Source organism: Phaethon aethereus (assembly GCF_964289735.1).
Source record: "Phaethon aethereus genome assembly, chromosome: 1".
Taxonomy (NCBI): Eukaryota; Metazoa; Chordata; class Aves; order Phaethontiformes; family Phaethontidae; genus Phaethon; species Phaethon aethereus.
This window is the reverse complement of record NC_138575.1, coordinates 185076912-185090641: the sequence shown is the minus strand read 5'-3', so window position 1 is coordinate 185090641 and position 13730 is coordinate 185076912.

Below are 13730 nucleotides of genomic sequence, written 5' to 3'. Positions count from 1 at the left end.
ATTCAAAAGAATGGAAGAGTCCTGCCTGTTGACAGTAAAGAACAGAGATGATGTTAGGCAGAGAAAACTTACAGAACGTGGCTTCTCTGAAGCTAAAACAGCAAGCTACAAAAAGAAGTATGCTGTAGGGGTCTATGACCATTTCTGTTTCTCCCATTGACCTCTTTATCAAAATGTTCACTGTTTCTTCATCTCTGAAGATATCTTCTCCTCTATTTCTCTCAGAACAGAAAATATAAATATTAAGAAATCCCAGGCAAGCTTTAAATTCTGATCCTTTAAAATATTCTTTAAAATCTTATGTTGTAGTAAATCTATACTTGATGCATGCTTCCTCTAAGGTTACTCAGAATAACCTTGATTAGTCTTTTTTTTTTTAGCTCTTTTGTTTTCTACTTCTTGTTTTCTTATGTTTTACAAATATATTTAGATGAGCTAAATTCAACTTATAATTTTAATTACAACTAGTGGAGGGTCTGCTATTGTGTTTTAGGGTGTTTTTTACTATAGGAAACTGTCATTGCAAATATTACATACTATGCAAATAAAGGTTTTAAGAATTATTTTCTATTATTAATTTAAAAAAATCCACAGCTACTATGACACTTTTTCCAGTCCATTACAAGACCTATATTCAAAACCCTTATCAAGTTCTAATAGAAGCTGAAACTCAAGAGCAATACGTAATTCTTTGACATTCTCTGACTCTCTTCCTTGCTCCCTTCTTCTCCTCATCCCTCCATCAATATTTAAGAAGCACATAAAAGGAGCAAGTCAATAATTAAATAGAAAGGGTTTGAAATGCAAGTTTCTGCAACTTCTAACTGTATTTGTGTTATAGGAATTTCTATAAAATGAGAATTTTAACCAACATTGTTGGGAACATACATAAACTTCAAAGTGACAAAATTGGATTATTTTGTTTCAGCTTCCTCATTTCACTCTGCCTTACTCCACTCTTACTTTAAATGTAAATATTTGTGCTAAATTAATTTTGGTTATATGTTTTAATTTTTTTTCTTTTTCCCTAGATTTCTAAATGCTTGAATACCCTTTTCATAGAAATATAGAAACTTCATTCTAAAATCATTGTACACTGCTCTTCTTAGTATCGTAGACTTTAAATCCAAAAGAGACCCATTGGCATACATGTGAATTCCACTACTAGTAAAGTCCCAGATCAGCTTAAAAAAACACACATTTGATTCTACCTTCCAGGTTAAATATCCTATTCAAATATATTCCACAAAAAATGTGGAAAGTGCGTGAAGACCACTTTGGTTTTGAGTCCCTGTGACAGAGACATTTGTGGACATCACTCTTAACAAACTGGTGAGAGACGGGAAGGCAGGAAAACGTGCAGGTCAATGTCCTTCAACATAAGACAGTTCACACTGTCCTCCTATACAGTCAGAAAGAACTGAATGTCCTTAAAGTTAAAAGCCCTTCTGAAATTCTTTCTGATGTAGCATATGTCTGCTGTCCTCTCAGGAGCATGCCTGTGCCAAAAGACCTTAACATAACCTAGACTGTTCACTTTAGTCTGTATTTAGTCAAGCTGTACAGATGTAGCTTTTTTAATCTTCACTCATAAATCAATCTGGTTATTTTATTACTACTTTTATGTAAACTCCTTTCTATTTGTCAATATCTTTTTGGTAATGTGGTACACAGAAATGAATAGAAGAAGTTTTCAAAACTGTATCACTGTTGTTATTGTTATTGTTGTTCTGGTTGTTGTTGCTATTGTTATTTCTATTACAAGCACTTTATATAATAAATATACCCATAGAGCCAAAGTTTTAGTAATAGACTTTGATTTGACATCCACAATCATTTGCAAAATGAATCAATTGTAGATAGATTTGACACCATTAAATACTTAGTGTTGAGTTACACTTCCCTAATTAGGGTACCTGTAAATTATGTACCTAGGTGAAAACTCTTTATGAGAAAACCTGAGATTATGCCTTGAAATGTCTGGATTGCCTTTCGATTCATATCAAATCAAACATGAGCAGAAGAACAGACTAGAAATGAGAATGTCACAGCAGATAGTTTTAGAGCTGCAAGTATTGGTGTGAAACAGAGCACTCGGGAAACATCTACAAAAGTATTTTACAAAGGCATTTTTGACACTTTTCATACTAATATGTTTAGCATGTGACAGATGTGAAATCTCTTTTACTCAAAGAGTATTTCAGTGACTTTGGGAGTCCTTGAAGGTTGTAAGAACAGCCATGAGCCTGGCATGATCTAATTTTTCTATGCATCTGCTCTACAGGCAAGCTGCAGACAGCTTCTAGGAGTACCTGGCAATGCAGAATCACAGAAACACAGAGTCACTAAGGTTGGAAAGAACCTTCAAGATCATCAAGTCCAACCATTAATCCAGCGCCACCGTGTCCCCTAAACCATGTCCTTAAACGCCATATCGACATGTTTTTTGAACACTTCCAGAGATGGTGACTCCACCACCAGATGACCAGATGACCTACCTAGTGGATGAGGGAAAAGCTGTGGATGTTGTCTACCTGGACTATAGTAGAGCCTTTGACAGCATCTCCCACAGCATTCTCCTGGAGAAACTGGCGGCTCGTGGCTTGGACAGGTTTACTCTTCACTGGGTGAGGAACTGGCTGGATGGCCGAGCCCAGAGAGTTATGGTGAACAGTGTTAAATCCAGCTGGCGGCAGGTCACAAGCGGTGTTCCCCAGGGCTCGGTTCTGGGGCCGGTCTTGCTCAATATCTTTACTGATGATCTGGATGAGGGAATCGAGTACTCCCTCAGTAAGTTTGCAGATGACACCAAGTTGGGTGGGAGTGTTGATCTGCTGGAGGGTAGGAGGGCTCTGCAGAGGGATCTGGACAGGCTGGATCGATGGGCAGAGGCCAACTGTATGAGGTTTAATAAGGCCAAGTGCAGGGTCCTGCACTTTGGCCACAACAACCCCATGCAACGCGTGGGGAGGAGTGGCTGGAGAGCTGTCCAGCAGAAAAGGACCTGGGTGTGCTGGTTGACAGCCAGCTGAATATGAGCTGGCAGTGTGCCCACGTGGCCAAGAAGGCCAACAGCGTCCTGGCCTGTATCAGAAAGAGTGTGGCCAGCAAGAGTAGGGAAGTGATTGTGCCCCTGTACTCGGCACTGGTGAGGCCACACCTTGAATCCTGTGTTCAATTTTGGGCCCCTCACTACAAGAAGGATGTTGAGGTGCTGGAGCGTGTCCAGAGAAGGGCAACAAAGCTGGTGAGGGGTCTGGAGCACAAGTCTTATGAGGAGCGGCTGAGGGAACTGGGGTTGTTTAGTCTGGAGAAGAGGAGGCTGAGGGGAGACTTTATCGCTCTCTACAACTACCTGAAAGGAGGTTGTTACGAGGTGGGTGTTGGTCTCTTCTCCCAAGTAACCAGCGATAGGACAAGAGGAAATGGCCTTAAGTTACGCCAGGGGAGGTTTAGATTGGATATTAGGAAAAATTTCTTCACCGAGAGGGTGGTCAAGCATTGGCACAGGCTGCCCAGGGAGGTGGTGGAGTCGCCATCTCTGGAAGTGTTCAAAAAACGTGTGGATGTGGTGCTTCAGGACATGGTTTAGTGGGCATGGAAGCACTGGATTAATGGTTGGACTTGATGATCTTGAAGGTCCTTTCCAACCTTAGTGGTTCTGTGATTCTGTGATTCTGTGACAGTTGTAGTCCATCTACTGTGAGGAGGCCCAGTGCCACGTAAACTGCCCCATGGTCAAAAAACCCAAAATTCTGATGATGGCACCAGCCCCTGAGCCATGTGTTGATCAGGCATGCTTTCCTGTTCCTTTCAGCATTCTTCCCTGTCACTGAAGGGATTGATGAAAACACTACCTGTGCTCCTGCTCCATCGACCAGTCGCCCCCGTGCTCTCAAGTTCTTTTTGACTGCCTTTGGGCTTCTTAGTGCAACCTCATCTTTGGTAACCTGTAGGACCAACAGTGGGTAGTAATCAGTGGGCCAAAACAAACCAGGGCGTTTCAGTGAGAGTCCCATACATCCTCTCGCTAGCCTTTTAAAAGCATTTAAGATATTTTCTGTGTGTTCAAGAAAATCATATTCTCATGATTCACTAGTGCGTTGTGTGTACATTCTGGCTAATAGGCTTTCCAAAAACCTTTTGTGAAAAATTTGTGAGGTACCCAAAGGATTGGTAGAACATTAATTGAAAAGGACATTTATAAGACAAACACTGTTGTTACTACCTTTTTGTTGCTAAGATTTTAACCAAGAGATTTAGCTGATCAGCTTCCTCCTCTAGGGAACAGTTTTGGTATTTGTATTCTAACAGTTTGGGAAAGTGTCACAGCACCAGCTGGCAAATGGGTAAATACCAAATGTGAGGCAGAGTCCTACAGGTCAATATGATATACAGCAATCCTCTGTAAGCAGTTAGCATGAAAAGTATTGCTATATAAGCATAGCAAAGATACAACAATGAAGCCCAACACTATCTAAACTGCCGGATGTGGTAATAATTCTTGAAAATGTTTCTGTAAGCATATAAGCTGACAATTCCTGAAGAAAGGTTTGTTGAAAGACAGTGAATGTATAAACTGAATAAGTCTGTGAAAGTGAGACGGAACGGTATATTCTGAGAACAGAAGATTCAGGTAGTCTTAGCATCACTAAGATCACTAAACAGAGGCTTCAGGATGAAAAACATTAAAACCACATAAATATAAAATCAGTATTAGTTATAAAAATTTTAAAATAGTCTTACACGTAGCCTGGAGACTATTATACTCTATCTGTACTGACTGCAATGATGAAAAAAAAATTTAAAAATTAGGTTGTATAGGACTATGCAGAAAGATATCTCAGATGAAGTACCAATGTAACATGTTGTTCTTCCAACAGAGTAAGAGGAAAGAAAACATATTTTTTTCTAAACAGTTTAAATAATTTCTTTCTTTTACAGTTTTGATCTTCAAATACAGTTTCTGTGGTTTTATTTTCTTGTAGAAGGAGCAGAGATGTTTGTGTGTACTCCTTTGTGTCATCATGAGGGGACTGACAGACAAAAGGCTCAGCATTAAGGTTGAAGTTATATGGTACCTCTGCTTCACAAATAAATATATATGTACCTAAAAAGAATATATATATGTATGTATTTCTGTGTTCATAAGCAGGATCTCACTGATAAGTAAGACATTGTTAAAAGATAGCAGGAAGCTTTGCTGTGACATGAACTGCATGCTTTTGTAGAAAGATACAGAAAAGATAAGAGAGTCCAGAAGATAAAGAATATCCTTGGTATGTTTAAAAAGAGAATAGTAAAAAAGAAACAACCAATTTCTAAATTACCTATGTTGTCATTTAATGCTTCCCTCAGACTAAAAAACTTGCAGTCTCATGTCTAATAACTTGTAGCCATTCGTAAATGGTCATTGCAAAGTTTCTTTGCAGTCTGCCCTTCTGATAACCTCGTAAAAAACCAAAACATTGAGGTTAGAGAATTAAAATTTCAAACACTATGATAGATCACTGGCCTAAGCAAAAAGAGGAAAAGTCATAATCCAAATGATTAAGGCGTTCTTTATGGAACATGCACAGTGTAGATAATTATAGATTAATTTGAAAAAAACACAGTGGGTACATATAGAGTATAGCTTCTTCCAATAAATAGAACTAACTGAATAGTAAATAATAGCTTTCATATAGGTTTTAGTAAGCCATTCTGTAGAATTTGTCATGACTGCTTTCAAAGCTTAAATAAGTCTGTAGAAAAACTCCTTATTAATTTCTGTAACTTATAAACAGATTTTGTATAAAGTTTTACTACTTTGTTTTAAATTGTGCCTGATTTGTCTGTAAACATATGCTCCAGAGTTAGATATTTGTGATACTGTAGTCTAGATGGACAAATAACATGAGAGGTAAAAAGCGCAAAAACATAAGAAACTGAATGAGTTTTTAAAACTCTGTTCTTTGTCATCAGGTGATTAAAAATTAGCACAGGAAATGGTATACAGACAGACCTTCCATAGTGCCTAACTTCAGCAGTCCCACAATGAAGAGATGATAGGAAACAGAAAATTGTATAAACACAACTAGAAATTTTGTAGCAGTCCTTATTGACTACTATCCTTCAAATACACAACCTGGCCACTTGGGAGAAGGAGTGATCAAGCTAATAGGGACTTATCAGAATGATTGTCATATATGAAAATGAGAATTCTGTTTCTGTGCAACAACTCTTACAAAAAGTTACAGGTCAACTCTTAGTCCCCAGGCTGGTGTGGGTTTTAGTTTGAGATATAGATAACTGTCAATACAGTTCATGAGCTTACTATCCATATTTGCTTTAACTATTTTTTTTTTTTTGTAAGTACATGGTGACAACCTGTCTGTATGTTACTGTCTTTCATATCCTTTGCTGGAAGTCTTTAAAAAAAAACAGACAATAGGAATTTATGTTTTCCCTTCCATAGGATATGGGCTTCAGTGACAAATTCATTAACTCGACACAAACCTTGTATTTGTAAACTTTTTTTTTCTGGAATCAATTCATTAATTATGCTGCCTTTATGCTATAGCATATCAAGAATGAAAGTAACAAAAGAGATAGAAAATAAGACAGAAAAGTTTGAACCTTTTAGATGGCTCATTCCTGAGGCTGTTCAGCACTTTTCCTCATAAAGAGTGCACCATGTTTGCTTTGGTGTATTATCTCTCAGACTCTCTTTCATGTTTAGTGCAGTCATTTATTTAAAGGCGCTTTTTATATTGGAATTCATATTGGAGTTTCACTTCATATGGCTGACTCACGCAGTACTGTGCATGTTTAAAAATGTTGTAGAATATTTCGGGTTCAAAGATGATATTATATGTCTATTTTTTCATGTGTTATTCTAAGTTCCCCTTTAAAAGTCTTAGTACCCTAGTGACCAGGTTTTTAAAGATGGCTTCCATTTCTAATGATGTAATTTTGCATGTGGAAGTAACTATATCTGCATTTTCCACCTTGACAAACCTATCTCTTGTGTTCCAAAAGCCATATGATAAATCATAGTAGTAAACACAAACATAAAAAAACAAGTTATAACTGAAGTTGCAAAAGTGGAGGTTAGCTTGAGGTAAAATAGTAATATTAAAGTATATGCTATTAAAACTCAGGACTGAGAAATCGTTTATTCAAAGCCAAAATACACTGAATTATTTAAAGAGGAAGATTATAGTCCACATTCCTCTTTCTGGGGAGGAAATAAGAGAGGTTGAATTTTGTTATAATTAAGACAAATTATTTTATAAATTTATTTCAAATTCTTATAGATATTAACTTTAGCTCATACCCTCAGCTTAAATAGCATAACAGGCATTTCAGCCTTGTTTTTCTGTGTTGAAAAGCTTGCGCCACTCTCTGTTAGAAGTTTTCAGAGCTAATTGTACTATGTTGAATTACCACAGTTGAGTCTCTTGCCTTTTTTAATTTAGTTAATTGTTGTTACTGAGATTATTATTGTTTTTATTTGGAAGATTAGACAGTTTATGTGTTGGCAACACCTTGAGCTAAAAAGAATCTTGAATCCTTGGGATTTGTTGACACTGTGATACAATTTGGGGCTGAATATGGATTTAAATATTTTTATACACTTGGTTTGTGGTGGTTGGTCCCATGATTCAGAAGGAAACCTAATGTAAACATTGCAGTCTTTCATCTGTTCTTTGTATTTAATTTATTCTGAAGAATCTATGCTGATTATTCCATTACTCACTCACTGAAAATTACACTCACTTTTATTCAATAGCAAACCAGTTTATGCTACCACAAGACAAAACAAGTAAGCTAGGGAGATAAGAAATAAGAGAGATTGAAGTGGTTTGGGGGAATAAAAGCCTTCAGTTGAGGTGGGGCCTGAAAAGTGGGCATTCACTCACCTGTTCAAACCTTGAGACAGAGTGCCAGTTCTTACGGCACACGGACCAGGCATCATGTCAGAAACCACGTACAGCTCCTTTTTTCTACATATTCCTTCCTTCTTTTCTTCACTCTCCTTCCTCCCTCTGATGACCCAGAACTCCCCTTCCCCTGAACCAGAATCCCTCTCACTTGATAAAATCCTATCTATGCTGCTGAGAAAGGTATTACTAATAAACGCCTACAATACCAACCATAACCATACCCATCACAATGCCAAACTTGCCCTTTTTGGTAGTTACTCCTTCCTGTAATTTCCTTCTTCATGAAGCCATTTTCCACTCCCCCCCCCCCCCATTTATGCTACTTCTTTTCTAGAAATATTTCCATCAAACCTACCTTATTTATATAATCTCACTTAATTGCCATATTTCTCTCATATGATTTAAGATATCTGTCATGCTGTGCTATATTATCCTTATTTCCATGGTTTCCTTTTCTGTGTCCCAATAATTCTTGATCTATCCCTCTATCAACCTCTTATAAAAGGTTAGCATAAGCAATACAGGATTACCTGTGTGTATGTTTATATTATGGTTCGCCTACATATTCTGAAACACTTTAGCAGCATTTATGATAGTATCAGCCATATATTGTCCAAACGGGTCATCCCAAAGTATGCCTAACTACTTTCCTAATAAATAAATATCTAGACAGAAAACCCTTCTGTCTAAGCAGCATGGAGATTTCAAATGCTGGTTTCAACCCTAAAGCTCTAAGTGTTTCTCAGAATGGGGATGTTGTATTAAGCTGTACACCTGCCACCATGGGCAGGAGTCTGTGTTGCTCTTTCCTCAGTCAGGTATCTGTCTCTATTTAAGTCCTGCCATTTCTTTTGTTTCTTCCTTCAGACTCTCTAGACTTCTTTTTTGGGTTGTGTTACCTTCTCATATCACTCTCCCTCAGATAAGGTTTCTTCTTTTTTCTGGAGAAACACAAACTGTCCATGTGATATTGCGAACTTGTTTTTGTAACAATAATATTGCATTGCATAGAATAATAGTCTTATAAACACAGTCACTTGAGGATCAAGTACAGTCCATATCAGTAGAAAATAAAAGCACTTTGCCCTCCTTCCCTTTATAACTTACAGCCTGCGTAGCAGGAGGCAGGCTGCCACATACAATGCAGACAGAGAAATGATTGACAATGCTCAGTATCCACAGAGTATTTTTAAGATGATCACCTCAAACACTAGAGCAAAGTAATGCATTTTTCTTTCATTTACTTTTTTTTCCCTTGCAGTTCTCTCCCACGGGGTATTTTGGAGGTAGTAGTGAAGGCTTTCAGTAAAATCAACCAACAGGGATTTCTGTTCAGACTGTGGCTGCTTATAAGCTTCTCTGAATAGTAAAGCAGTTAGCATGGTTTGGATGGAAAATTAGAATAGAGAGCAAAGAGACACCAGCTGTTAACTGAGAAAAGTGCAAGAAACTGGAACTGGCACTTAATTATCTTTGAGACCTCTACTACTCTGTCAAATCTGTCTAAAATCAATAGATTCAAAACCTGCAGGAACAGGGAAGAGACACACATATGCACAGACAAATGAACACATGGACTTGCTCCCGTGGCGATCACTGCTACAAAGCCAATTTGGTTTGCATGTGCAAGGGGTGTTCCATGCTGCTCAAAGGGACAGAACACGCAGTGATGAATGGCCACATCTGTGCGAAGAATAAGGACATTCGCTAGGGTTGCACTGAGACTTAACCTCATTTGCAGTCTGGACGCTGCACAGCTGCTTTGCAGCGCTTCCAGAAGCACACACAGTCACAAAGAGGTTAAGGAAACAGAGTCAAAGGTTACTCCATCCAGATGTTCTCCTGTTTATTGAGTTGCTCAGGAGGAAATATGGCTCCATAAGGCACACCTATTTCCCCAATACTCGGTAGGCTGGAACAGATGGAAAATACCAACATCTACTTGAATCAAAGGCAAATGTTGTCAACCTTGTTCTCTGTTGTGCCTCAGAGAATGACATCACAGCAGGTTATGTTTTGCCTTGGATAGACATTAACACCCCAAAAACCCAATCCCACGATATCAGCTAACTGGATGAAATTGGGGAAAAGACCAGACAGAAATAATTTGGAAGGAGTGAACAGTGACGGGTGGTGTCCATCAAGGGGCTGCATTGGGACCAGTATCGTTTAACATCTTCATCAATTATATGGACAGTGGCATTGAGTGAACCCTTAGCAAGTTTGCAGATGATACCAAGCTGAGTGGTGCAGCTGACACACCTGAGGGATGGGAGGCCATCCAGAGGGACCTGGACATGCTTGAGGAATAGGCCCATGTGAACCTCATGAGGTTCAACAAGGCCAAGTGCAGGGTCCTGCACCTGGGTCAGGGCAACCCTGTTTAACCCCAGTAAAAAGCTGGGCATGAGACAGCAATGTGCATTCATAGACCAGAAGGCCAAATGTATCCTGGGCTGCATCCAAAGCAGCGTGGCCAGCAGGTCAAAGGAGGGTATTCTGCACCTCTACTCTGCTCTGGCAAGATCCCGCCTGGAATCCTGCGTCCAGCTCTGGAGCCCTCAGCACAGGCAGGGCATGGACTTATTGGAACAGGTCCAGAGGAGGGCCACAAAAACGCTCAAAGGGATGGAACACCTCTCCTCTGAGGAAAGGCTGAGAGAGTTGGGGTTGTTCAGCCTGGAGAAGAGAAGGCTCCAGGGAGACCTTCTTGCAGCCTTCCAGTACTTAAAAGGGGTCTTATAAGAAAAATGGGGACAGACTTTTTAGCAGGGCCTGTTGTGATAGGACAAGGGGTAATGATTTCAAAGTGAAAGAGGGTAGATTTCGACTAGACATAAGAAAGTAATTTTTCACAATGAGGGTGGTGAAACACTGGCACAGGTTTCCCAGAGAGGTGGCAGATGCCCCATTCCTGGCAACATTCCAGGTCAGGTTGGATGGGACTTTGAGCAACCTGATCTAGTTGAAGATGTCCCTGGTCCTTGCAGGGGCGTTGGACTAGATGACCTTTAAAGGTTCCTTCCAACCCAAACTATTCTATGATCCTATGATTCTAAATTTCATGTTTAAAGCAGGTTAGTTACGAGGGCAGAAGGGGGAGTAAGACATAGAGAAACAGTCTTTGTCAGTTCACTGAACTGGACTTATATTTTCAGGCTTCTTGAAATCATGTCTAATATCTCAAAATCTGATGAATTACTATTACTCTACTGAAAACCCTTTTTATCACATCTACAGATATGTATGTATGTATGCATCTGTTCATGTATGTGCGTGTATTTTACCAGTTTAGGTTTTGTCTGAGTTTAAAGTGATTCTTTTATGGCTTTCAATTTTATCTCTGTCTTCATACATAAGGATTAGATTGACTCAGGTCTAGATCTTCAGAGAATTTTCCTTTCCATTGTAACCTATAGCAAGGTGAAACAATGTACTATTTTCTCCTTGGTGTATTCTTCTCTCATTCTTTTATGTTAAAAGTATTTCCCTTTCTGAATGTTTCATCCCCGATATTTAAGACATGAATCATCTCATAAACATCTCTAACCCTAGCAATGTAACATGAAAGGAATATTTTAATGGATTGGGTTTTATCTGTGTCAAAATTGAAACTCCATTTATCATGTAGTATGATGATTGTTAGAATGATGACGATAATGGTGATGTCACTCTTTCATGGTTATCCCTTTGACCATTTTCCTGCACACTGGAATAGGGTTTCCAGAGCCTATCAACAGGCAGTTGAAAAAGTACCTAAGGTATCCTATTCAAAACAAGATTATACTATGGGTAATGAGCTACTAATGTCTATTTTAACAGTTCATCCAGTCACCAAACAATCGATCACATCAAACAATTTGGAATTACCACCATGACTCCTGACTGCATTTTTTTAAAGAAAGTTCTTTCCTGAGCTGACTCAAGGATGGACAGGTCAATTTGTCTGACTACGCATCCCTGGGAAAAGTCCTGAGAGGAGAAATAAAGTATATAATACAGCAAAAGAAGCAGAATCTTCGATCTAAGAAAGACACTGAACATGTTTCAAGATGACCTTTAAAGGTCCCTTCCAACCCAAACTATTCTGTGATTCTGTGATTAATAACAACTCATAAATGTAGATTTTGTTATTATTTTTCCAAAAGTATTTTCTGATGTTTAAAATCAATAGATTTTTTTCCTTATTTCTGTCTTCTCTGCTTTGCTTTCACCATGAGATATGCCATAATCTAGGTGTGCGAGGATGCAGAGTGGAGATAAGCATTCCTAGAAGTGAGAAATTATTCAAGAGGCAGCAAAGGAGGACTAGAACTGTTTCAGTGGATAGGCGATTGGATACTTCTGCAGTGAAGGCAGAAGACGGAAACAGGGTCATGCCTAAGCCTTACCCTGATACAGCTCTCCAGGGAGACAAGGATATACAAGTCATGGATCCAATATAAACTTCCTGATGAATCTTCACCAAAGCCAAGTGATCTGTAGTTGTAAAGAACATATTTTAATAGTTAATTTATATATACATATAGATTAATGTACATAATGGATAGATATTTCTATACCCTTAACTCTGGGTCCTTACTGATTTATTTTCCTGATGGAAAATCCAGTTGTCTTCCAGAGGAAACATTTTTAATGCATACTTTGGAATATACAGCACAGTCTGATGACTATGAAAATGTGATTATCAACTTATATTCTTCATACAAAATAAAATGATATTTCAAATGATTAATGCTCAGAGTATTGTGAATGTGCACGGTTATAATAAATAATCAATAATCAATGTTAAACTAACTACACATTAATGTGTGCTTATAAAATGTATGTGCGTGTGCCTCTGTGGGTTACAAGACAGTTATTTAAAGTGGTGTTACTGTATTAGTTGCTTGGTCGTGAGCTGGTCTGTTGTGGGTTAGCCTTGGCTAACAGCCAAACTCCCCCCTAGCTGCTCACTCACTCCACACACCGCCAGTGGAACAAGGGCACAAAATAAGAATAACAGGAATGAGAAAGTTCATAGGTCAAGATAAAGACAGCGCAATTGCTTACCAGTTACTGTTGTGGGCAAAAAAGTCTTGACTTAGGGAAAGATAACTTAATGTATTATGAGTTAAAACAAGTATGTAAAGACTAATTCAAGTAGTTGAAAACAAAAAGACAAACATTAAACCAACACATTTCCTGCCCCTTCCCCAGGCTCAGCTTTACTCCTTCATAACAAACTTCTCTACCCCGACCCCGAGGGGTGCAGAGGGATGGGGAATGGAGGGTTGTGGTTAGCCCAGAACATGTACTCTGCTGCTTCTTCCTCCTCATACTTTTCACCTACTCCTGTGTGGGTCCTTCAATGGGCTACAGGGAAATCTCTGCTTCAGTGCCATGGAGCATCTCCTTCTCCTGCTCTTCTGACCTTGGTATTTCCTCTGCTGTTTCTCTCTCTTTTTTTGTTTTTTCTTTTCCCCTTCTCTGGCTGTGTGGCATTTTTTACTATTTCTTAAATATGTTTTCCCCAAGGCACCACCATCCTGGCTGAGGGATTCAGTTGTGCCCTGCTGTAGGTCCACTGGGGTTAGCTGGAACCATCTGGCATGGGAGAACCCCTGGCCTATCCTCACAGATGTCACCCCTGTAGCCTCTCCCCCTCCCTGTTAAATCTTTGCCACATAAACCCATGAACTACACATGATAGTGAATAGCATCTATGGCAATGTGAAAAGAAGAGATATGTTTGCAAGTCTGAAACACATGAAGTGCTGGTATATGTTCTGTGCAGCCCTCTGAAAGCTCTCAAAACATGAT